We start from the raw sequence: 27452 nt of genomic DNA, 5'->3' as shown, positions 1-27452 counted from the left end.
TATTCCCACGAGGAAAAATGAGCATGAAGAAGGGAGATGATTTATCAAGATCACAAAACTAGTCTCATTGATGGATTTCACACTCAGTCCTTAGAATATAAATCCTGCATTCCAAAGAAGGTAGATTTGTTATTTAGCCCTCTGATAGTATTCTATTATTTCTAAATATTTACTCATTGAATAAACTTTTATTGAGTAACTATTATATACCAGACATGGGTAGCCATACAGCCATTGTGTGTAGTCCCATAAAGCAGAAATTGTTATTGTGATTTTAGTGCAATATGATTCTCCCTGGACCTCACCAGCTGATGGGGGCTGTATCAGTCAAGATTCTCCAGAAGAACAGAATTAATAGAATATGTATAAATATATCCAAAGAGATTTATTATGAGGAATTGGCTCACCGGATTATGGAGGCTGAGAAGTTCCACCATTTGTTAACTGCAAGCTAGAGACCCGGGAAAGCTGGTGGTCTAGCTCCAGTTCAAGCCCAAATGCCTAAGAACCAGGAACACCAATGCCCAAAGGCAGGAGGAGGTTGATATCCCAGAACAAACAGAGAAAGCTGATATTTGCCCTTTCTGTGGCTATTTTTCTACACAGGCCCTCAAAAGATTGGAGGATGCCTGCCTACATTGGTATGGGTAGATTTTTCACTCAGCATGTCAATTCATATGCTAATCTCTTCTGAAAACACCCTCATAGACACACCCAGACATAATGTTTTACCAGGTGTCTGGGTATTCCTCAGCCCAGTCAAATTGACAAATAAAATTAACCATCACAGGAACAAAGTCATACAAACAATATTAACTCAAATTCTCATGCTCTTGTTAACATTTACATCATAGATTCTGAAATAATTGCCAAGGCCTCTTTTTCAAAATATTTTTGAGAGTTCCGAAAGTTATATGCAAAGAGAAACTCTGAGATGCTGCTTTACTCTTTCTTATGGGGCAGCAAAATCTGCATCTGGGCTCTTCAAATGTCAAAGCTGTAGAGTGGTCTCTGGTAAAATGAGCCAATACTTCTCACCCCTTTTGTGTAAGAAATCCCAAGGTAATGCTGCTTTTCTATCAAGATTTTTAAATGCTTTCAGTAAAAAAAAAAAAAAAGGTGGTTAAGTCTTTGTTTACTTTTTCTTCTAGTCCCAGACACAAGCAATTAGCCTTGAATGAACTCACATGCCAGCCACGACTCTGAACTCAGGACCACTGCTTTCCACAACGACCAAGGCTTTGTTGGGAAGTACAGCCCATCATGACTGGCTTTGTCTCTGCTTATTAGGACCAACTAGGGGATTTCAGAGTTCCCCACTCATTGAAACCCCTGGTGATTCATTCACGATTCACCCCCATCCGTTCTCCACGCATGTTTACATAGTCTGAATCCCAGTTTAGGTTGTGTTGTAGTCCAACTACATTAGTTATTCTGCTTGAGGTGGTTAAATTAGGGGTCAGCTTGATTAATGAATGTTCACATAGCTACTAAAGCATTGTTTCTGGGTTGTCTATGAGGGTGTTTCCAGAAGAGATTGGCATGTATATCAGTGAACTAAGTGATGAAGATTCACCCTCAATGTGGGTGGACACCAATCAATCAGTTGAGGTCCTAGATGGAACAAAAAGGCAAAGGAAAGGCAAATTTGTTCTGTCTCTCACACTCTTCTCGAGCTGGAATATCCTTCTTTTCCTGCCTTTGCACATCAGAACTCCAGGTTCTCCAGGTTTTGGATGCTGTAACTTGTACCAGCATTCCCCTGGGTTATCAGGTCTTCAGCCCCAGACTGAGAATTACACCATTAACTTCCCTAGTTCTGAGGCCTTCACACTTGGACTGAGCCATACTACTGGTTTCTCTGGTTCTCTAGCTTGTAGATAGCTCTTTGTGAGATGCCTCAGCCTCCAAAAATAAAAAAGCAAATTTTCCTATTAAATCCCCTCATCTATCTGTCTATCATCTGTCTATGTATTCATCTATCTATCCATCCACCCATTTATCCTATTGGTTTTATCTGTCTGGAGAACCCTGACTAATACACTGCTATAAAGCTCATCATTTGCCTAAAGAATACTCTAACAGGGCATAATCCCTTCTGAATTAGAAATTTTTTTCTTATATTCACCTTATTAAGTATATCATCTTAAGAAACTTTTCTAACATCACAGAAAATTAATTATATTGTAGAAATAAACATGCATATGTAATTGTCTAATGAAAACTTTGTGATTATAAATAAACCAATTCATAAATGTTTACTCAATTTTCAATATTCCTAAATTTTAACCAATCATGTCTTATTTACAACTCAAATTTAAATTTAGCATATTCAAATAATGTATCAAAATTGATAACTGAATTAAAAGTACAGCAAAAGTGACAGAACCACATGTATGTGCCTTAAAATAGCAAAACAGTTCATTTTGAAACAAAATGAATGTTTTATTTTGTTTTGTTTATATAATGTTTTCTCTGGCTGTGAAGAGAAATCCACAGAGGTAAAGCACCTCATTCGTTAGAAATCTCAGTAAATAGCAGTATTTACACAGTTCTTCATATAAGCTTTTAAAAAGCAAATCACATAGCCAGACTATCCATCTAAATTTCATGATACATATAATTCACAATTGTTACTACCTTTGGTTTAGAAGATTGCTAAATTATTTTCTTGATCTTGTTTTTAAGCATGAAGAATCAATCTACACTTGGTCAAGTATTTTTATATTAAACATATTTATAACACCAGAATATTTATAATTTTATAGTATTGGCTGCTCTTGGTCTCAATTTATCTTACAGTAGAAATCGCTACTTCCCTGTGTTTGTTAAAAAATAACTTACAAGATCATATTTTAAAATACATAACAATATCTCCCACATTATGCAAATCACTTTCATTTTAATAATATATTTAAATGAAGATACAAATTAAGTCAGATTCTCCTGGAATTTAAATTCATAAGTTATTTCACTAGAAAAGTTGCATCAATAAGCACAAAACACTTAATAAAGGACCAATAGCCTGTCAAGACTCTTAGGAAAGCAAAGTAACATGAAATAAACTTAGAATACTAAAACAATCTAGCTTGCGGAAAAAAATACATATTGTTTTGATGGGTATTATTTTGATAAATATCTTATAGATGACAAAGTTCATTTCATTTGAATATAAACATATAGTAATATTTTGGATGTTATTAATTTACTCATAGATTTGATCAATATTTCCTGAGTCCCTGAGAAAGGCATCATGCTAGGATCTCAGAGAGATTAAGTTCGATAAAAAAAGACAAAAATCCCACTTCCTTTCCAGTAAGGGAATGAACAAGAAACAAAATAAGTAAAATAAATGTCAGATGGTGAAAAAGTGCTGTGGGAAAAATAAAGCGGGGAGGGATGATGGAGAATGTTGGAGTAGTTATAATTTAAGTAGAATGATCAGGATGGACTCATTGAAAAGGCGCCATTTGTACAACAGCCTGAAGAGGAAGACAGCCAGTCTTGGGACTACCCGGAAGAAGAGAAATTCAAGATGAGGGAAGAGCAATTGCAATAGCCCCAAAGCAGGAGCATGCTTGGCAAAAGGTCAGTATAGATACGGTGAAGAATGGGGGAGAAAACCAAGAAGAAAGTCATATGGGGATATGTGTGGTGGAGGATGAGCTGTGGATTTCTCGGGCATTTTAGGTCATCGTAAGAACTTTGACTTGAGGTCTGAGTTAGATAGAAAGAGACACTGAGAAGGATAGGAAGGTTTTAAATAAAGAAGTGACATTAACTGGTTTATATTTTTTAAAAATCATTCTGACCACTTCATTGAAAATAGAATGCAGGAAGAAAAAGCAGAAGTGCTGAGACCAGTGAGGAGGCTATGAAAATAGAATGCAAGAGAGAGCTGAGAATGGAATGGATCAGAGCCACAGCCATGGAATGTGAGAAAGGTGACAATGTATTTTAAAGGCAGAACCAAGAAAATTATCTTGCATATTGAATCAGATAGTAGGAGAAAAAGAGAAGGCAGAAATAATGAGATAATTTTCAAACAGAGTAACTAAAAGTATAAAGACAGAAGGGGAAGGAGGTCTCTGGATGCAGGTTGATGAGTTCCTGAGGGCAGTGGAAAATCAGAAAATCTATTTCTGGAAACGTGAAATTTAAGATTGCTATTAGATAGACAAGTGAAAATGAAGAGTAGACAGCTTGGACTAGAAATTATGTGTATGTAACAGTTTTTGATAAGTCAATTGATTGATTGATTGGCAGAATGATAGACAGGCAGATACACACAGACCGGTTTTTAAGGTCATGTTACTCAATAAGATTACTAAGGCAGGGAGTTTAAGTAGCAAATCAAACAAAAACAAAGACTGAGTCATAGGTGAAGGCAAGTTAACATGAGTAAATAGCAAAGAAAACTAAGATAAAGTTACAACACATGTACACAAAAAATTGCCCAAACAAGAAAACGTTCTGTCCCTCCTAACCTCAGAGGGCTGAAACATCTTCACAATGTTGCCATAAGTTACCCAAAGATAAAGGGAAGGCACCCGGCTAGAACTGGGCACCATTGTCTCACCATGTAAGAATCACGAATCTATAGGCTCTAGTCATCTCAGTGGACAAACTCTTCCAGCTCATTCCAGGAAAAGGTGTCAGTTGGCACTGAAGATCAATAACTCAAATGTGTGATCAGGAGATAGAACAAGTTCATTCACCAAAACATTCATATTCATTCAACGAATAATGACTGAGAGCCAGTTGGTGTGAGTCACTGTCCCAGGTGCTGAATTCAGAGTTCTTATTAAACTCAGAGCCTATTGCTCAGACTACAAATGCAAAAGTATCCATAAGTAGTCCGGGTGAGGTGGCTCATGCCTGCAATCCCAGCACTTTGGGAGGCCGGTGTGGGCAGACCACAAGGTCAGGAGTTCAAGACCAGCCTGACCGACATGGTGAAACTCCGTTTCTACTAAAAATACAAAAATTAGCCGGGCGCAGTGGCATGCACCTGTAATCCCATCTACTCAGGAGACTGAGGCAGGAGAATCGCTTCAATCCAGGAGGTGGAGGTTACAGTGAGCAGAGATTGCACCACTGCACTCCACCCTGGGCGACAGAGCAAGACTGCATCTCTCTCTCTCTCTCTCTCTCTCTCTCTCTCTATATATATATATATATATATATATATATCCATAAGTATACACTGTAATTATATAGGACCCTTTACAATAATAGCAAAATGTTTTTGGTTACTTAGTATATGCCAAGCACTATTTAGACAGACTGCATTTTACAAAGATGACCACAAAAATGTCTTCCACCCATAGGTCCTCCTGCAACATGACCTTGCCTATTCTTAAATGAAGTCTAGTTCCCCTTTCCTTGGTATCTAGGCTGGATGTAGTGAACAGTTTGTAACTAAAAAAAACATAGGGAAAGTGACTTCCTGTGAAATCTGAGGCTAGGTCAGAAAAGCCACACATCTTCCACCTCATTGTTTGGAATGCTTGCTTTCCACATACTCTCTCTGAAGACACTCCCTCTTGGAGCCCAGTCACCATGCTGCAAGAAGCACACACCAAGTGGAGAAGATACTTTACAATACCCAGTGGACACCACAGAGGAGCTTGTTCTTCAAGTCATTACAACTATGTGTGTACATAAGAAACTCTGCACATGATTGCACCACCAGCATTTGATGCATCCCTAGCTATTTGAGCCTTCTGAGGTACCAGACACCCTAGTTCCTAAACCACAGAATCTATGAGCATAATACAATAGTTTTCATTTTATTCCACCAAATTTTAGAAGTGGTTTATTAAGCAGCAATAAATGACTGGATAAAGTTTGTTAACAGTTTTTATCATATAATTTCATTTAATCTTCTAGAGAAACCTGTTAGCCAGTTATTATTCTCTGCATTTTACAAAGGGAAACCAGCCTGAAAATAAAAAGATTAATACAGCTAATAAATGATAGAGCCACCATTCAAACACAATTATAGAATTAGAAATTATAAAGACAGCATTATTATACATTCTTTGGGTAAGAAAATTCTGCTAGGCATTGAATAAACATGAAAAGAATATATAAAATAACCCATACTTTGAGATTTCTGTAAACAATGTAAGAAGTCAAAACACATATATTTGACAACTCTCATCTCAAAGTCTTTAATTCAACAACTGGGCAAATGGTGCATTTATTCATTAATCAAACTTTCAATAATTGGCCACTGACTGCCTAACATTGTATTAATCAGAGAACCAGCCAAAGGTATAGGCAGAGAGGACAAAATGTAGTGTAATGAAATAGAGGGAACTTTCACAAATCACTCATTTGTCCTCTATTCTGGAAGTAAGGTATCTGAAACACTTTGTTAATAAAAGAAACAGATTTGTATTGCTAAAGGTTTGTGGAAATGATTCATCAAAGTGATACATAACTCATGCACAGAAAACTGGATTTTAAAAGAGTACATAAACTATGGAAGAAATAACCAAAATACGTATGTATGTTTCTGGATGACAGAGGAAATAGAGGAGAGATACAGAGAGGAGAGTATGCATGGGATTGTTTCTGCAATGAATAAATGTGTGGCAGTTAGTGCTGTCCGTGTTTAGAGCAATGGTTTATATGCATAGATTTAAGATTCTACTATCTATATTTTTACATTTCTTTCTACAAAATCTATATACATTGGGAAGGAGAAATAATTTTTCTCACATTCCTGGGAAGAACAAGGATCACTTTTGAAGACATAGAAAATGTTCATATCTCTTCTAGATTTTCGATGTTAAATAGCTCATTTTTTAAGTCTGAGAAAATGTGAAAAAGTCCATGAAAATGGCAGAGTTAGAGCTGCAGTGCCCAGATTCTATGTTGCCTTTCAGTTTGTCCAGTGAACATCATGAGAGACTTTGTGTTTGGTCAGAATGCAGTATCATTACCTGTCTTTAATCTCAACTCATTTAAGACCTTAATTAGTGGAGATAGAAAGTGTGGGCATGTATGAGTGTGTGTATGTGTTATTTTAGCATGTTGATATATAGCAGAAATGAGATCTTAATCAATTCCATTTTCTAGCTTTACAATGGAAATTTAAATACTCTTTGTTACAATGTTGCCATTGAAAATATTATTCCAATTTTATACAATACAAATTTATTTATCTGAAACATTTTTCCTTCAAAGAAACTGAACTACTCACAAAAGTATTCATTGACCCACATAACTCCAAGATACTGTATCTTTATTTAGCTGAGCATTTGGTTCTTGAAAAGTAAGTCTTGTTGGCTCAGATGTTAGCATTGCAGCATTATTTGGAAATAAGCAGGTGGTTTGTAAACGGGTTTCAAAAAACTTAAACTTCTAGCTGATGAGGGAGTGCCAACCAGCATATGGAAGGATCAGTGTTGTGTCTAGTTTTATTTGATTCAGTTTATAGATGCAGTGAATGAGGAGGTGGAGAGTTATGCAAGTACAAGTTAATGTTAATATGCAAAATGGTTAAAATAATGTTTATCTCTCTAACCTTCATATCTGTTAAAATTAGTTTATTTTACTCCACACCCCAAGGAATAGGAAGAATAGTAACCATTTAATGATAATATTCACTTTCGTGATATTAGCAATTTAATTATGATTTTATACTCACTGTTATTGATTAAATGTGATTGATAACAATATTAGCCAGAAAATGTTCACTTTGGGACCATTATTTAAAGTACATTCTGTGTTCTGTGTGGCTTTTCTTTCATTCTGCTCTGTCAGTATGAAATGCCTGACATTCATTCATGAAGCATTTCTTAGATTCCCATTATGTGCCAGGTTCTCAGAGGCAAAAGCAAACAAGACACAGTTCTTTCCTCAAAGGATGTACAATTAAATAAAATACGGCAGGTTAGAAAATAAATAGGTCCACTGAAAAGGCATAGATGCTGATATAAAACTAGGTAAGGAAACAATGGGGCACAAACTATAGAGCTAGTAATAGGTTTTCCCTGGGCAGGTGTCAGGAAGTGCTTTACTAAGGAAGGAATTTCTGAATGTTCAGAGGAACAGGAATGTGAGACAGGGAGCAATTCTAGGAAAGGCATGGAGTCACAAAATAACCCAGCGAGCTTCCTTTGAGGAAAATGATCTACTGCTTTGTGTGGGTGCATGTGTGTGTGTGCTATATGATATATAGATAACATTACATATAGCATATATTACAGATAATACTATATGTTTTATACATGACATACATATTATACATAATACGTGTAAAATGTATTTGTAAAATCAATGTACACAATGGATGTATGTATATACATACATATACACACATGCCAATAGATACATATATGGATTTTGTGTTGTTTAGAGCAAAGTAGTCATTTTCATCAGCCTCTGGAATGCTATGATGACACATCCCTTCTTCAGCCCTCCGTTTCTGACTTTCTCCTCAGTTTTGTCGTCTAAAATGCTTACCCAGTGTGTTCTCACATTTGACGGCAAAATAGTACCCCGACCCAGAAAACATTTGAAATTTAAAATTTTAATCCTGTTTTTAAGTCATTTACATGAAAATCTAAAAATATCCTTTAAAAGAACATTACCCTAGCATTGTCTTAGAATAACAGTAAATACTCTGGTGCCACCTTGTGGTTTATTTTCATATGACACTGTCCTGGTAAATACCATTTTTTTTAATTTGCTGTAGAAAACTTTTAAAATACTATATCCAGAATCTACAAGGAACTTAAAAAATTTTACAGGAAAAAAACAAATAACCCCATCAAAAAGTGGGCAAAGGATATGAGCAGACACTTCTTGAAAGAATACATTTATGCAGCCATCAAAAATACGAAGAAAAGCTCAACATTCACTGATCATTAGAGAAATGCAAATCAAAACTACAGTGAGATACCATCTCACACCAATCAGAATGGTGATTATTAAAAAGTCAAGAAACAATAGATGCTGGTGAGGCTGTGGAGAAGTAGAAACGCTTTTACACTGTTGGTGGGAGTGTAAACAGTGTGGCAATTCCTCAAGAATCTAGAACCAGAAATAACATTTGATCCGGCAAGCCCATTACTGGGTATATGCCCAAGGGATTATAAATAATTCTACTATAAGGACACATGCACACGTATGTTTATTGCAGCACCATTTACAATAGCAAAGACTTGGAACCACCCCAAATGCCCATCAATGATAGATTGGATAAAGAAAATGTGGCACATATACACCATGGAATACTATGCAGCCATAAAAAGGAATGAGATCATGTCCTTTGCAGGGACATGGTTGAAGCTGGAAGCCATCATCCTCAGCAAACTAACACAGGAACAGAAAACAAAACACCGCATGTTCTCACTCATAAATGGGAATTGNAATGGCGATTATTAAAAGTCAAGAAACAATAGATGCTGGTGAGGCTGTGGAGAAGTAGAAACGCTTTTACACTGTTGGTGGGAGTGTAAACAGTGTGGCAATTCCTCAAGAATCTAGAACCAGAAATAACATTTGATCCGGCAAGCCCATTACTGGGTATATGCCCAAGGGATTATAAATAATTCTACTATAAGGACACATGCACACGTATGTTTATTGCAGCACCATTTACAATAGCAAAGACTTGGAACCACCCCAAATGCCCATCAATGATAGATTGGATAAAGAAAATGTGGCACATATACACCATGGAATACTATGCAGCCATAAAAGGAATGAGATCATGTCCTTTGCAGGGACATGGTTGAAGCTGGAAGCCATCATCCTCAGCAAACTAACACAGGAACAGAAAACAAAACACCGCATGTTCTCACTCATAAATGGGAATTGAACAATGAGATCACAGAGACACAGAAAGGTGAACAATACACACCAGGGCCTGTTGGGGGTTGGGGGGTGAGGGGAGGAAACCTAGAGAATGGGTCAAGTAGGTGCAGCAAACCACCATGGCACATATATACCTATGTAACAAACCTGCACATTCTGCACATGTATCCCAGAACTTAAAGTAAAATAAAATTTTAAAAATACTATACTCCAGCATCTGTTCAATTATTTCTTAAGCATTATATTGGGATCACAAATATCATTCACCACTAGGTTTACAAAACAAATAATAAGTGGACATTTTTAAGGGGCTTAATTTCTAGTATGTGTTTTGAAGACAGGCCTAGGGCTGAGATATAGACACAATGTATTGTTACATTACCCTTTCCAAAACTGAGAACAATGTCTGTATCTTTATTATCTTTGTATCAGATTTTTTTAAAACGTCAGCTTTTGGTGACCAGCTGAATGATATCATCTGTTTCAGAAAGTTTTAGAAGCAGTTCCTGGAAAAAAGTTATACAATGAATTATTTTTCTCACTGAATTTTCTAGAGTACCACAGCAACAATGGTTCAGCACTGCTAGGAGGTAGATCATTTCTCTGCACTCACGACTTAGAAATCCTATGGCACACAAGAGTGGACCACTGACTGCATATCCCACTTCTCATAGTGCTCTTGAGAACAGTTCCCTCCTTCTGTGAGAGGCCAAATAACAGACTTCTTAGAAACAGGCTGCTTTGGCTCATACTGTGTTTTTACTAAATGACTTCACTGTGGGGGCAACCTTTGCCTTGAACTTGGGAAGATGCATAATAAATGAATAGGAAATGGCCCCATAGAAAGCCACTTAGTAAATATGCAGGTCTGACGGGGTACTGGGTAAACAACTCTGTGAAAGGACAATGAAATTCTTTGGAATAATCTTATGACTCTTTCCAAATTAAGATGATTCATGAAACAGAAAACAGGTTTTTTTCTTTTTTTTTTTTTTTTTTTTGGCTATTAGGATCATCTGACATTGATTCAATACAATTTTGTTACAACACAAATATATTAAATAATTATATTTCAGAAGGAATCTAAACAATTTTAATTAGAAAACACTTCTTAAGGACTTTTCACTATCCTGAGGATGTTAAAAAATTATACTGACTGCTGCTTCTTGCAACTGTCAAGAGGCTAAGAATTTAAACAGTTGATTATTGTGAGATCTGCAGTACAATATGTTCCAATGTTTAATCAAATTGTGTAATTTACATTTTAGAGTAAAAAAGAGCTTACTAGTGTCATTTAATAATAGTATCAAGAGCAGAACTCATTTAAAACTCCTTTATCACTCCCTACCCCCAATGTTTTTCTCTCTTGCCCAGAGTACTTAAAAACTACTGCATACCTGTTTCTGCCTCTCAAGTAGGGATATACCAGACTATGTTGTCAACTGAGGAAGACTTTGCCCACTTCAATTGCCTTACTTGGTAGTAGCTACTTACCATTCCTCAGATCAGCATTCCTAGTGATCCATTTTTGACATTTAGATAGAAATAATTATTCACTGTGAAGCAGTGTCTCATACATTGCAGAATATTTAGCATTCCTGGGTCTTATGTGTCAAATACCAGCAGCATTTGTCAGCCTTTATTAGAAAACAAAACACTTGCATACATTTTCAGATGACACCCTAGAGACTTAGAGCATGAGTATTGACACAGATGTGAGATAAATACTCATTCATTTATTCAATAAGTCTGTCAAACATCTGTGATTATAAATCAATTAACATATTAGGGGTAACTTACTATCTAGTTAGAGAGACAAACTAAACATGAAATCATGCTTTAACTTATGTAATTGTAAAAATATACACGAAGTATTAATAAAAAAGAAGAATATTACTGGTAAAATTAGAGAAGGCTATAAAGAGGATGAAAAAAAATATTACCTCAGTTTTGAAGGACCTAGAAGAGTAGCCCAAGAGAAAAAGAGTAGAACATTTTAGTCACGAGAAATAAAATATGCAAAAATCTCAGTTGTATAGAAGAAAATTAGAAGAAGTGAGTATCATTCCAGAGGGACTGAAACAACAAATGGTTTTTGGAAAAGAGTGATTAAGAAATTAAATGGCAGGAAAGTGGAAGAGAGAATGAAATGGAGGGTTGTAAAAGGCAAATTTTGAGCCACCTGTGAAATATGAACGATTTTTGTGTTCCTCTGACTTTCCAATTCTCCTGTGGGATTTCACTCTCATCCCATCAATCATAATGCCTATGACTGTGAGTGTTATCAAACTCTCTTGTCATGCCTGACCCTCCCCCTGATGTTCACATGACATTTCCACTCTGCGCTCTCCTTCTTTTTTAACAATTCTGCCCCAACCTCAGACTTATAAGGTCTATAATGAACTCGTTATCTCTTCATCTGAACTGGGTTTGGGCTCCTCTGTCACTATTTCTATCTTAAAGTCACTGACTTTTTTCTTTCATTTAGATTCCCCTACTGCCAGTTACTGTCTTCTACTTGAACTTTCTTGAACAATATCTCATCTACAAATTTTCCTCACAGATCTCAACTCTTATAACTCAGGAGCCCATTCCTACGCTACTGTACACCTTCTCTATCTGGTTTCCCAGCCTCCACTTTCTTCTCTCTTCCGTCATTCCTGCACACTGCGATTGCACAAATCTCAACATACTCCTTTGGTTGCTTTGGCCTTGTGCTCAAAAACAGGCTTCAATGCAGAGAAAAGAAAAGGGAAAAGAAAAATCTGCTTATCTCGGCATTCAAGGCTCCCACAATCTGACCCTAAATGCTTTAATTCCATTAGTGGCTCGCCTTAACGTTCAATGATATTCAGCTGGTAAAAAATGTTTTGGTATTAGCCGTATATTGAGCACTTTCTATTACCTGACATTGAGGGTAGTGCTTTCTACGACTTTTGTCATTTGGCCTTCATTAAACCTTATCAGTGGGTGCTTGTATTTCTCATTTTATAGATGGAAATAAAAAGATTTAGAGATTAGGTAACTTGGCCACCTTTATACAGGTAGTAGATAATAGGGCCAGAATTTGAAATTTAAATTTATTTCTGATTCGTAATGTCATCCTATACTTCTGATTCGCTCTCTCTGTACATTAACAACTCTTTAGTCTCTGAAACCAGTATTATTAGATCACTTTAAATGCTTCCACATTTTTTCTGAACAAAATTCAGCGCATCTTTCAAATCCTACTCAGAAACTACTTTCTCCATAAACACTTCCCTACCAACTTAAGTCAAACTCACCTCTCCCTCCTGCCAAGCCAGTGGTTTCCAACTTTGGCTGCACGTTGGAATCACCTGTGGAGACTTGATATAATTGGCCTGGAAGCCACCTGGGCGTTGAGATTTCTAAATCTCTCAAGGTGATTCCAACGTGCGGCCAAGGTTGAAAAACACCACTCTAGGATCTTAAGCAAATTTTTTGAAAATGCTACAGTTCTTTTGTCAATTAAAATGACAGACTCGCCTAATTGAGGGGCAGATTTGGAGATCAGTTTATTCTGTAAATGAGGATGTTGAATATGATTCGTGATCTATGATTGGTGATCTTCACATATGTTTTGGCAAAATACTTCATGTGAAATCTTTTGGAGCCACAGAATTGGTGAAAAAATGTTGAATTCTATTTTTAAAAATGGAGAAGGAAAACATCCAATCCCCTTTTTTCTGTAATATCCCTGGGCTCTCTCGGGAAACTAATGAAAATTCCATAGCATCTAAGATAAAAATCTGCATATACTCAGCTACAAAAATCCTTTCTGTCTATAAAAGTCTGATATTCTCTGGTATCACGGGTAAATTCAAGATAAATTATCTCTATGCTAGCTGTTTTACTGGATGATTTCTCTTCCAACAATGCATTATTCAGCTACTAGAGTTTTCTTAGGGAATTATATTCAACTAATAAAAACAGTATTTTCAAATGGCCCAGAAATGGCATCGTGTCCCAAACAGTTGGTACTAATGTTTCAAACTCACAGCCACCTCTGAGGACAAAGACAAATCTATCCCTTTTACCAATGAAGACACTGAGGGTTAAGGGGTTAAGCGACCCACCTCAACTTGCAGTGCAATTTAGTGGTGCACTCCCAACTCCTAATCCAGTTGATTCTATTTCTTATAAATATTTCGCGAGCCTCTCTGTTACCTGCCACCATGGGCTTAAAAACATCTCCAGTAATGAGCAGCACAGAGCTGTCTCTAAGCTACTTGAAACCAAAGTTCAGCCAGAATTTAGTACAACAGACAATTCACAACACATTTCCAGAGATCAGTAGGGGGGAAAACGCACAACACAGCTTTGCATTCAGGTAAAGTGTACTGAAGACATTTTTCAATGGCAAACATAAAATAAAATTCTTTGTAACAAAAGAGAATTGGCATATTGAGCTTGGAATCCATCTATCAAGTAAAGATTAAAGAAGAAGTAAATCAATGAAGACCTGTTACTTCAAAACATATCAAATTTTAACAAAAGAAAGAAAAGTTAAAAAAAAAAAAAATCTGACCTGGGTATCTCAGTTTTCTGAGAAAACTCCAGCTAACCACAACTCATTTTTATTCCCATTTTAGTTTTCTCCTCTTTTCCCAACTGATCATTTTCCTTACTACATGAGGGTCAGTTTGGAGGTCTGCCATATTAAACTGTCACAAAAATACGGGGGGATACAAGATGCCTGCTAGTGAGAGAAGCTTCGGTGAATAATCCATCAGGAAGTGCCATCATTAAGTCAAGGCAATAACACACGCAGGAGGACACCTAGCTATCCGCAGGGACTGAATCCTTTCTGTTTAATGTATCTTGTTACTTGAGCTGGCAGTCTTTAAAATTTGAAAGACATGTAGTGCCCTGGAACTTCAGAGTAATTCTTTCTTTCTTTTTTTAACAGCCAAATAAAAGGAAGCCAGTAGCAACAGAATTGAATAAATTAAGGCTTATGTGAAAGAATTTACTTCAACATAAAACTTCTAGTTCTTCAATGAGAGACACATCTGCTCTCTGTTCTTAAATCTTCGTAAGAAAATAAGAGTGAGGATTAGGAAGTTATCTGTGTAGGTTTACATTCATACATACTGTAGAATATTTCTTCAGATTTAATACTTAGCTAATAATTTTACCTTAATTATGTGTTTAGAAAACACTAGTTTCCTTTATTTTAAAAAGGAACTTTATTCATTGTAATTGATATCAAGCTTAATTGAGAAAAGTTATTAGGCTGGTTAGCATTTATGTAATATGGGGGAAAATATATGTAAGTACAGTTTCAACATAATACATTGAATGTCTAACTGCCCTTGGCTTTCTTCTGAGAGAATTAGCCCCAGGAATTTCTAAGGCATCAGTTGTCAATGTTGGCCACAACTGTCTGATACAGGAATGGATGTTGGATCCTAAGGCAGCCATCTACAGGGGACTGTCACAGGATTCTTTTCATAAGAAATGCCCTTAGACTGGATGGCGACAATTCAACTAAAACAAATACTCTCTCTCAGGGAGTTTAAATATGAAACATATAAAGACAGAGTCAGCTAGCAGCAGCAGAAGGAAAAGCAGTTAAAACAGAGGCAAAGGCATTAACTAGCAGAGCTCAAGAAAAGAGAATGATGGACTCATCCTCCTGGAGGCAACACAAGATAACCAGGTTATTACCAGAGTAATGTTGAATGCTGAACAAAGTTCCACTTCTCACAAGGCGTGACTACAGAATTACAATTACATTCTCAGTGTAGGGCCTATGTAGCTTTTCAGTCTATTTCTTGTTCTTCCTTCATCAAAACCCTCACTGCACACTGTAACCAAATCTATCTCTGTTCCTTGCAGCCTTAAAAAAGCATAAGGTCATGTGCATTAAACATCTTTAATTGGAAATGATCAACAGGGTTAAGTATCACTGGATTTCAGTGCTAATTCCTCTATTTAGTAATGACATTAATATTTTCCAACTTATCTTTTCTACTACCAGATAGTAAATCAGCAACACTAAATAGTCCTAACTGGTATTATAAATTTTCGAGAGGAAGTACTAACATCGTGTTAAAAAGCATAGGCTTTATAATTCAAATCATAACTTCACTACCTGATAGTTCTGTGATCTTGGATATGTTTCTAAACCTCTCTGGATCTGTTTCCTCATCTGTAAAACAGAGATACTAATTTTATCTACCTCATAGAGTTTTTGTGACTAGAGTTTTTGTGGAAGATTAAACGAATTAGCATATGTAAAGCATTTAGAACTTCAGCAGATAATAAGCACTGTATAAGAACTACTTATTATTTTACTGTTATTTAAGTGGGAACCTAATTGGAACTTCAGAAGATTATTCTCATTTTTAAAAAGAATCATCTACTTAAAAGAGGATGATTCAGCTTTATGGAAACTGGTGGTGGTCTTCACCACCGATGTGTTTTCATTGTTATTAGTCCACTGCAATATAAAAATGAAAATGAAGGCAACTCTCAAAAGACACCAATTAGGCACATCAGTTGATTACAATTAATTTTGGATACAAGATTTGGCAAGGAAAATATGCTTAGCCAAAACATTCTAAATTCTTCTGTTATATAGACAAGCACCTTAAGCTATTCATAAAAATTCCAGGCCCCAGGATATTCACTGGAGCTATTCATCAAATAGTTTAACAGCTGATAAAGAGTTGACCGAAACAGAAATGATTGAATTTCTCTCTAAGGAGCCAGAGTGAGTCTCTGGCAAAAACAGGAAGCTATTATGTCATGTCCAATTTATTTAGTCTAGTGATTCAAAGAACACTGCTTCATCCATTATCATCATTTCCCCTTCTAAGGTTCTTTTATTCATTAGGAAATGTCCTTAGCCACCCTAAAGATTTCATGTTCATTATCTACATTAGATTGAATAAACTGGACATGGCCTAGCAGAGTGAAAACACAATATTAGCAAACAGATGCTGGACTTTAGTGCCTTAAAGTGGCTTTAAGGGATGCTCTCAATGGCCCGCGCCCTCCCCGCCTGAGGATTCCAGCAGTGAGTTCTGCCACCCCCACTCTCCTCTTTGCACTCAGGGGTGGATGGTTTTTATAAGCAAGAGGATTAATAGGCCCAGGAACAGATGCTCTTTTACAGTAAGTACTATTGCAATATCCAATTGTGCTTTACGTGCGGTTGATAGCAATCACTCCCCAAAGAGACATTTCTTAAATACCTCTCTATTTTAAGATCCACATTTTGGTAATTTTATTAAGTTAGAAATTAAACACTTGCTGGCTCAAGTGCATCACTGACTGTGAACAAACTGTGCTTAGAGACCCTTTGAAAGTATATATTCTCTGGATTGTTCAACACAACATTTCCCCAACTAAATAGAGAGTAAAATTGTTGAATACTGGGACATTTCTATCTTGTCTAGCCACAGAGGTGATAAATCCAAAGCACAGTCAAAAAAAAAAAAATTAAGGCATCTGTAAAAAATTTGCACTCCATTGCCATATCTTAGGCCCTCAAAACTGTTTGTGGAACTCATCAGTAAATTTTTCATGATAAAAAATATGGTGGATTTTTCTCTGCCCTCTTCTAGCAGAGAATAACTATATTCTCAGGATTTTCTCTAGTATTTGTTGTAGTGGGGGGTATTAATTCTAGAAATCACATTAAATCTCAGTTAGTTTTGCCCTGATTTTATTCCAAATGAACATGTGTCCATGGTGAGTGACGGGAAGACAGTAATTCAATTGATTATTTATGTTTAGTTCATTCATTGTTAATATTGGCATGGCCATTCATTGGTAGTCATTTTAGTAAAATCAAACCAAGAAGAAAATTCAAAGAAAAGTATAAGATGATTGAAATTATACAAAAGGTCTTGATTTTATTCTTTCTTTCATGTGCTTTGACTTTACTGCGAGTTATTTCTGTATCTCTTTTTGTTTCCCTAAGCAGTTTCTCATCCTAGTGATCCCTGTATAAAATTATTCTGATCTGTGTTTCCTTCCAAGAAAAATGTTCAACATATCCAGGATCTTTTCCAGTAAAACTCTTGATCATCTCTAAATGTCAATAATTTTATATATTGATAGATAGTATATGCATGTGTCTAGATATTGTAAGCATATATGTACCAATGTATTTATATCTGTACACACACATACATAAACAGACACATACACACATCTATAATTGATACTCTATATACTGTATCTATATAATATACAGTTCACAGAGTTATAGCTATATCTTTATCTGTAGCAATATTTATAAACTTTGTGAAGAGATATAAACAATACTTAACATTTTCCAAATCTTGAATTCCTTGGGCAATCCAGTAAAGTGTCCCAAGGAAAGTCAACCTGTATACAAACAAAAACCAATGCTACCTACAGAGATACAATCACATCCAAATCTGTGGATTGCAAATTAGGAACTTTAGCTAAAACTTGCATTGATTAATCAGCAAAAGTATTAAGTCCAGAAAAAGTGTTAGTAAAGTATTATAACATGTCATTCTTTTATATATTATCATAAATAGGATAATATTAAAAATAATATTCCCGTGATTTTTTATTAAGTCAGACCAGAGAACTGTAAGGAAGTACCCTAAGACAATGGTCATCAGTCCAGCCTCTTTGTTTTTTTATCTGTTGTGCCTCAGCAACTTTCCCACACACAGTACAATAAGGAGAATTACATCTCTCTTTCTTTCCTCCGTTATTCTCAAAAGGAGGTGGAGAAAAGACCTGCATGTAGGAGGATAGACAGGTGCTATTATCAGAGTATCTGGTGGAGATGAAGATTAGGATGAAACTAGAATGTGGGTCACTGAATTGCAAATGACTCACTTGAGTAAGAGAGCATTTCATGGGTCCTGATCAAGCTATAGTATTTCTCTTTTTTCCCCTCTAATGTCTATGTCAATACTTCCTCCCAGGAGGAAAAACTTTCCTTAACTTTGAGGTTGCTAAGATTTATATGATGGAAAGTTTTAATAATTAAGGTCTAGCCCCATGTATAAAAACAGGGAGAGCTATTTGTTTGTGGCTACATATAACTATCAGCCCACCACTTTTTTTTTTTTTTTTATGATAGTCATCATGGCTCTTTGTGACTGGTGTAATTTTAAAACGGAAGCAGAGACCATGACTGAAAAAATGTTAAAACAGTTTATTGGTCACAGGGTACCCTCTGTGTCCTAGGAGTCAGGCAATATAATTTAACTCAGAGTGCATAGCTTTCATAAAATCTTATGAGTCAAAGTAGTACACTGTGTTCCTCAAGATGCTCCCTGTCAGAAGCTCTTCCCATTTCCATCACAAAACAAAAGGAGTGGGACAGTTTGGCTTATTGCATCTTTCAACGGTCCAACATTTTTAACATCATCAATATATTCTGCATCATACTCAGAATATCCCAAATTCCCTTTACAAGTAAGGTGAGTTCTATTTGGAGTATGGGGAATTTTAAAATATTATTGTGGATTATTTGGAAATAAGAAAAAAGTCTTTGCACAAATCCTTTCACCATTATCACGTTGGAAGAAATAAGTCTGACTGCAGATAGAAACACAGAAGCAATTCAGCAAGTTTAAAATTGCACTGACCACTTAATTACTCAAAGTATATTTGACATAGGATTAGCATTAGGCCTTTCCACTGCCAGGTCTCTATTTTGCTAACTTTTATAATGTATCTTACAAATTCCAACAGAGCTCCGAGGTAATATGTAAGTTAGCAAGTAGTCAAAATCATGATTTTTAAATATCCCCAACGTTTTCAACTTCCTTACTTGTGTTTCATAAGCTTTATCTGTTTCTCTTTATGCAGTTGATAAATGGTTACTGAATGTCTAGTACATCCCAAGCACTGTGTGCAGTATTGAATATATGATAGTAAATGAAATAAATACAGGTTCCTGACTCTGAAAGTGTTGCAATATTTTTGGAGACACCAGCAAGCAATGAGGCAACTCCAGCATGATACATGCTTTAACAGGAAGGAGCAGTTTTCTAAGGAACCGCAGTAGAAAGTCATCTAGGCCGAATTGTAGGAATTACAGAAGTATTTCTAGAGAAAGTGACAACTAAACAGAATCTTTAATGATGAACCATTAGCCAGATGAAGGAGGACTGGTGGGTCTAAGAAAAAGAACAAGGTAGAATAATGGGAGTTGGAAACAAATAGCTTTACGTTAAAATATCAGCGACCCTGTACAGATCTAAAGGTTAAGGGGAAGGCTCCAGTTGAGGAAGAAGATGAAGAAGAGAGGAGGTAATATATAATATGTAAAAATACCTTGTGAAGGCATAGCACTGCTGCAGAATAAGTGTTTAAGTTGAGGAAGGACTCTTATTGCACTATAATAGAAGGAGAAAGTTAAAAAATAAACATAAATATAGAAAAATTTAAAGGTACAGTGGCAAGAATTTGAGAGAATGCCCCTAAAAGGGTTTCAATTTTTTAATATAAACAATCAATAATAATTTATTATATTTTATGTCCCAATTAGTGTGATTAGAGTTTACCTAATACTCAGAATTTCCTGTGATATTGACACTGATACCTCCCCAGTTTGCAAATGAAAAGAATACCTCAGAGAAGATAATTTTTCCAACATCGCCCAGTCAGAATGTGACAGAGGCAAAGATAACAGTCCAGATTCTCCATACCATATGTTTATTTACACTTCCTCCAATGAAGTAGAAGCCGTTCTCTGCTCTGAGAATGGACCAGGAAACAGAGATCAGTATGAAGAGAGTAGAAAAGGATCAAAATAGCCACTAATTTCTCCCATTCTAAAGACATTCTAATTACAAGGGCTGCTAGATAGTGCTGAAGATGAGTAGAAATAGATTGTATCACCAGTCATTTGGAAATGTGAGATTTGCTCAGCAGCTCGATCAAGTATGGACATGGGAAAAGTAGGCAGTCGAACTGACAGATTGGAAAAGCATTTTCCAGATAGATGATGTCTCAGTCAGCCCAGGCTGCCATAACAAAATACCATAGGCTTGGTGGATTAAACAACAGGTATTTATTTCTCATACTTCTGAAGGCTGGAAGTCTGCGATCAGCCTGCTAGCATGGTTACTTTTGGGGGAAGGCTCTCTCCTTAGATTACAGGGAGCCATCCTCTTGCTGTGTCCTCAGATGGCTAAGAGTGAGGAACAGCAAATTCTCTGGTCTTTCTTTTCAACCCCATCATGAGGTCCCCATCCTTATGACCTTATCTAACCCTAAATACCTCCCAAAGACTGCATCTCTGAATACCATCACCTTGGGGATTAGGGCTTCAACATATGAATTTGGGAGTGGGGTTCAACATTCAGTCCATAGCAGATGGGAAAAAATGAATTATGATTAAATATGTGATTAAAAAAATAAAACGTTCAAGAGCTAGACCATGAGAATCTAAAATGAAAGAGAAAGGAAGCACAGACCAGCAATGCAAGGGAGAAAGTGATGGCACCCCAAGAAGGTGAGAAAACATATGGAATAGGAACAACTCATCTCCAACAGGGGAGAAGAAAGATCCAGTGAGATAGCTGACTGTGCAATGTTTCATATCTCCGATGTAGATTTTCAGTTAATATCAAAAAGTAAATAAAGCTCTGTAGGCTTATTTTTACTTAGGCAGGAAAGGACTCGGTTGATTGGGGTATGCTCTGCAAACACACTTGAGGAGAGAGAAATCCTAAAAGGCAGAAAGAAACTGACAACTTCAAAGAAGAATGAATGGCAAGTGAAGTTTCCAGGAGAGAAGGGAAGGTGAACAAAGGAAGTTGAAAGACAGCTCCATGGACGCTCCAATAAAATTGTGCCCTGTGGCTAGTAAAAGGGAAACACAGATAACTAGAAGGAAAAAAAATCAATTCCGACTATAAGTAATGTATACTCACTACATGGAAATAATCTATCTTACTGGATAATGAGGCTTAATAGTTAAAATGAATGACTGAAATACATTCTTAAAAAATAAGAGATCAAAAGTCATTGAAGAAAATGTGAGTTATTCAGATACAATTTTAAATAATATATTAACAGCATTTTTTTCCTTAACCCATCATCTTTCAAGATAGAACTCAGAGAGTATCATCTGCTTTCTGCTGCTCTGTAATTTATATTCTTCAAAGAAGAGGATTAGCAGGGAAGATATAATATTCAACCATTATGTCACTAGTAGACATTTTCAATTACCAAAATAAGTTTGCTCAGTAAACTATTTATTTGATTGCGATTAAGAACACAAAAATTAATTTATGTTGTATTAACTTTCAAGGAGTTTGAAAAAATAACTGAACACTAAAATCCAATGGTATCTGGTTATGTGGAATCATACCTTCAAACACTTCAGCAGTTCTCAAAACGTGGTTTGCAGACCCCTGGGAGTCCCAGAAGACCATTTCAGGGGGTCAGCAAACTCAGAGGCATTTTAATAATAAGATTATTTGGTGTTTCACTGTGTTGAGATTTACACTGAACGTGCAGAACAATGATGAGTTCAACAGCTGACATTTTAGGATGAATCAATGCAGTGGTACCAACTGTATAGTGGTTTCATATTAGTCTCTTTATTATTTTCCTCACTGCCAATACAACCACTTTCACTTAAGAATGTCCTTGGACAGGTGTCGTGGTTCATGCCTGTAATCCCAGCACTTTGGGAGGTCAGGAGTTCGAGACCAGCCTGGCCAATATGACGAAACCTCGTCTCTGCTAAAAATAAAAAAAATTAGCCAGGCATGGTGGCAGCTGCCTGTAATCCCAGCTACTCGGGAGGCTGAGGTAGGAGAATCACTTGAACCTGGGAGGTGGAGGTTGCAGTGAGCTGAGGTTGCGCCATTGCACTCCAGCCTGGGCAACAAGAGTGAAACTCCACCTCAAGAAAAAAAAAAAAAAAAAAAGAATGTCCTTGGGGACACAGCAAAAGCAAAAAGCATTAGTGTTATTAAATCTCGACCCTTGAGTACTTATCTTTTCACCATTCTGTGTGACAAAATGGAAAGTATACATAAGGCCCTGCTGTTGCATACTGAAGTATGATTGTTGTGAGAAAAAAAAATTGTGCAATTAGGTTATGAGCTGAACTAGGTGCTATTTTGTGAAATAATTTTACTGAAAAGAAAACTTGTAGATAAATGTGGTTATTCAGACTTGGATATTTGGCAGACATTTCCTCAGAAATGAACAAAATGAGCCTGTCACTTAAGGAAAACAACTGACAGTATTTATTGCCAATAGCACAATTTAAGCTTCAAGTGAACGCTTCCATTAGCTTGACAGCTTTCCAATACTTAAAGGGTTGCCTGATGAATTTTGGTAGCGATATTAATGAACGAAATTTTTTGATATTGTGTAATGAAATTCATCAACATTTGGAAGATCCGTATAACTCAGCATAACAATATTCTCTAAGTGTTCAATGCATCATATTACAAAATCAACATTCACATTACACAATAGATCAGTGGATTTTAATGTCTTGAGAAGTGTACTGAGATAGTTTTAGATTCTACATTACAATTAATCTTGAAGAAACGATTACAGCAAAGTTTGGATGTAGTTCCAAAGAAGACTATTCACAGCTATCTTTAAAAGCTATTAAAATATTCTTCCATTTTAAACTACATACATGTATGCAAGACTGCAGTTTCTTCATTTACTTCAAACAGAGCAACATATCAAAAAAATTGGATGCAGAAGCAGTTACAATAATCCAGCAATTCTCTGTTAGACCCAATATTAAGGAGATTTGCAAAAATGTAAAACACTGCCATTCTTCTCGCTAAACTTTTATTTGAAAAATAGAGTCATTTCATTAAAATATATTATTTAAGCTAGTATGTAATGGGATTATTATTGGGTTTTAAATAAATTAATATAAAATTTTTTAAATATTTTAATTTCTATTATTGTAAATATAAATACATAAATTTTTTGATATCTTTAGTAGAGTTTCAGAGTATAAAGGGGGCTCTAAAACCAAAAGTTTTGTTAATTCCTGATTTTGCTGAGCAAAATTTATCTTTAACTATGATTTCTATTAGATCCATAAATAAATTTATTTAATTTTAAATGTTATTTTACCATTAATGTACAATTTATGCCAGTCAAAAAAAAGTAGGCCTCACGTTTTATTGCAGAAGATTTGAAACACAACTGATTGCAATAAAATTAAAAATCTATGGACCCCTCTCTTTTCCCACCATTTTGTCAAGACTGCAGAACAAGTCTTGTGGAAGTAGCCCTGAGGGACTTTTGCACCAATATTGTACTGGCAACCCACCATGTACACCAATTTTTATTGTTGTGGCCCAAATTGAAAACATGTTTTTTTACTTTTCCCTCCTCAGAGAGAGTTTTTTTTCTTTTGTCTCCTTGAAGCACAGTTTAGGAGCCTGAGACAATAATTTTGCACATTTTCTCCTTCCTCTGGGAATCTTAACCATGTAGAGACCTTAACACAAACCCTGATGATCCCTTCATATTTATCCAGAAAAGCCCAAGCAAAGCCTACAAATAGGGTATCAACAACACAAATCAGAATTTTGATTCACAGATCAACACTTATATAACTGGCCAAGGTGCTGGCAATAATCCTGAATTCATATAACATATATTTGTTTAATAAAAAAGAGACAATGTTTGCTAGAAATACTTTAAAAGGTACCTAATCAGATATTTTTATCAAAACAGATGTTTCAGATGACAGAATATAGAAGTATAAATCAGAGGTGGGATGTGGGTATAAAAAGGAGTTCTGAGAGTGAAGTAAAATCTAAGTTGTCACGGTCTAAGAAGTGGACAAGAGGACTTCCTAGCCCATGATTCATACGCCTGCCACCTGGGTACAGGTAAGTCTTACTGAGATCAAATAGAATATTCAAGAAGAATGACTTGAGCCCTTGTTGTGCATCCTATAGCAATTGTACCAGTGTCCTCCAATAAATTCCTGAACATTCTCAAGGGCGAGGTTGAGGGGTTAGGGCTGGAGTGGGGTTGATTTTCTCAGTCAGTCCACTCCACAACTTGGTTTCCTGCTGCTGTCCAGCTCACCCAGCCACAGTTCCCATTTGGCCCACCATGTCCCTCCATGCTGGATTGCATCTTTCTGTGGTAGAGGCACATTGTCACCTTTCAAGTTCACTTTCTTACCTTATCTCTCAAAATAATAGAGTCCTAATTTTGACCTTCATAAATTGCAGTCAGCTGAAAGTCTACGTTTTCCACTTTTCTTTATCTCTAAGTAGTGGTCAGTAAGATGTGTGTAAAGTTCTGCATAAATGGAAGTGTTCTATGGAACTTCCAAAAAGCCTCATTAGGAAAGAAAAAATACATTCTTCTTCCATTTCTCTGTCTTATCCCCTGGAATGCAGCTGAGAAGCTCTGTGGGAGTGACTACATGGGGAGCCACAAGGATGAGAGCTTCGCCCTCAGGGTGGCAGAATGGAGATCTAGAAGGAGCATGGGTTCCTGATGACTGACTACGGAGTCACCATACCTGCTATGGACCACTTCTCCCTGGAATTCTTTATGTGAGAAACAATCATGCTTCCCATCATATTTAAGCCACATTCTTTCAAGTTTTGTGCCACACAGAGCTGCATCTGGTCATAAACAATACAATATCTTTTTTTTAATTCCCCAAATTATAAGAAACACAAGCTTTTTTAAATCAAAAAACTGTTCAGCGGAAACTTGATGGCAACAGATGGGGAAGTATTGAATAGGAAGGAAATACTGCAAATTCAGTAGAGGTCATTACTGTTTCTAGATATTTGTTATCACTTTTCTGCCACAGACATGTTCATCATTTTCTAGATGTGTCCATAAGTCTTTTCCTTCTGACATACTCTTAAGGAGCTCCTCCTCTCTATTTTGACTTTTCTTTTAAATGCTATCTTCTCATTTACTCATAGTAATTCCAAATACCTCTAACTTCATATTGTCAGTTTGTTTCTGTCTTCTTCCCAGCTACTCCATCCAAACTACATCCTTAGCCTTGCATTTCTCAAGCAAAAATGATATCAAATCCTACCTCATGCTTTTATTAACAAAAGAACCATCTTCCCCAGAGATAAACTAAGCAATTCCATTAGGAGGAGGAAATAGCCACAGTCCTTTTTTTCAATAGCATTTTTCTTTATTCTATTATTACTTAATTAAGAAGCAGCAAAAATACAACTGTGAAAATTTAATAGAATCAGAAATTCCCCCACAGGTTTTAGCAGAATTTCTGTGTATCATAAAAAATACCTAGAAAAGCGTGAGCCCAGATTCTGCTGATGCTCCTGTGACTTGTGTAAAAGCAGGAACCATCCCTTCCCTTCTAACACAGAGATGCACCTTCAGTAATCTGTTATCCTCTCAGATTCCAGCCAGCTCTTGCTGATGCATGCAGACATTGCCACCCTAAGCCTGCACTTTCTCACTACATCTGTTATACAATGATTCGTCTCTTAAGCTGCCATGGGCTGCAGCTTCTCTCTTAAACACAGCATTATAATGCTTGCATTTGTATTCTTTCACCACTTAGCTTTCAGTTAATGAACAGTGTCTTAAAACTTTGTTGGCCGGGCGCGGTGGCTCACGCCTGTAATCCCAGCACTTTGGGAGGCCGAGGCGGGCGGATCACAAGGTCAGGAGATCGAGACCACGATGAAACCCCGTCTCTACCAAAAATACAAAAAATTAGCCGGGCGCGGTGGCGGGCGCCTGTAATCCCAGCTACTAGGGAGGCTGAGGTAGGAGAATGGCGTGAACCCGGGAGGCGGAGCTTGCAGTGAGCCGAGATCGCGCCGTTGCACTCCAGCCTGGTGGACAGAGTGAGACTCCGTCTCAAAAACAACAACAACAACAACAACAACAACAAAAACTTTGTTATATAATACGCAATCTTTCCTCCAATCCCAATTACTGCAATTATCCTTCCATTTTACCTGAATGACTGAGTAAAATCCCTGCTCTACAGCTTCCTCACTTGTTCATCTCCATTATTTTTCATCTCCATTGTACCTCTGATAGAATGGAGAGGAAATTAGAACATGACACCATCTCAAATTCCTTCACCTCTTAAATCTTAAACTTTGATTTCCTATCACCAACAATTTTCAGCATTCCATCTTTCCCTCACTCTCACAAAGACTACATTTTAAGATTTTTGAAAGAATTCCGGGAAAAGAAGGCTGAGCCAACGTCTCTGACTCTTCTTTTCTCTTCTTAGAAACTTTCCAAAAGTAACAAGGGAAAGAAAAGAAAAGACCACTACATCTTCATAACAAAAGCTCATAACCCTGAATGGAAATATATAAAGATGAGTTCTGAAGTACAATGAAAATCGGACTAGGGCATTGACTGCTTGTAGGAGATTTGACCAGAGCCCCAGCACAGTATTCAGGGCAGGGCTTGCTCTAGTTGCATCACACCTTAAGGGTCAAACAGAGGTCTCCTGTTAGAATAGCAAGATTCCAGTGGGTGGACAGGCATTGGGAGCCTCCCTGATGCCTTTGTGTCACAAATAAGTGGCTGGAAAGGGGGAACTGAAAGAGGAAATATATAGAAATCTGCCTTTGCTGTAAGAGTGGCAGCATAGAAAACAAAATATAAATAAC

The 27452-nt window shown here is 36.5% G+C and overlaps 1 long non-coding RNA gene across 2 annotated transcripts; it reads left to right on the top strand.

Moving 5' to 3' along the window:
* Positions 1-26411, top strand: LOC108541865 (uncharacterized). 2 transcript variants are annotated; one of them, XR_001889090.1, is made up of 4 exons: positions 1-120; positions 3482-3588; positions 24538-24695; positions 25218-26411. It is a non-coding gene; the product is annotated as an uncharacterized LOC108541865 (long non-coding RNA). The 2 variants fall into 2 exon arrangements; XR_001889089.1 differs by lacking the exon at positions 24538-24695.
* Positions 26412-27452: the final 1041 nt, after the last annotated feature.

Source organism: Rhinopithecus bieti, unplaced genomic scaffold (genome assembly GCF_001698545.2).
Source record: "Rhinopithecus bieti isolate Rb0 unplaced genomic scaffold, ASM169854v2 scaffold_20206, whole genome shotgun sequence".
Classification (NCBI taxonomy): domain Eukaryota; kingdom Metazoa; phylum Chordata; class Mammalia; order Primates; family Cercopithecidae; genus Rhinopithecus; species Rhinopithecus bieti.
Note: the sequence above shows the minus strand (reverse complement) of the source record. Positions and strands in the feature narration are given on the sequence as shown.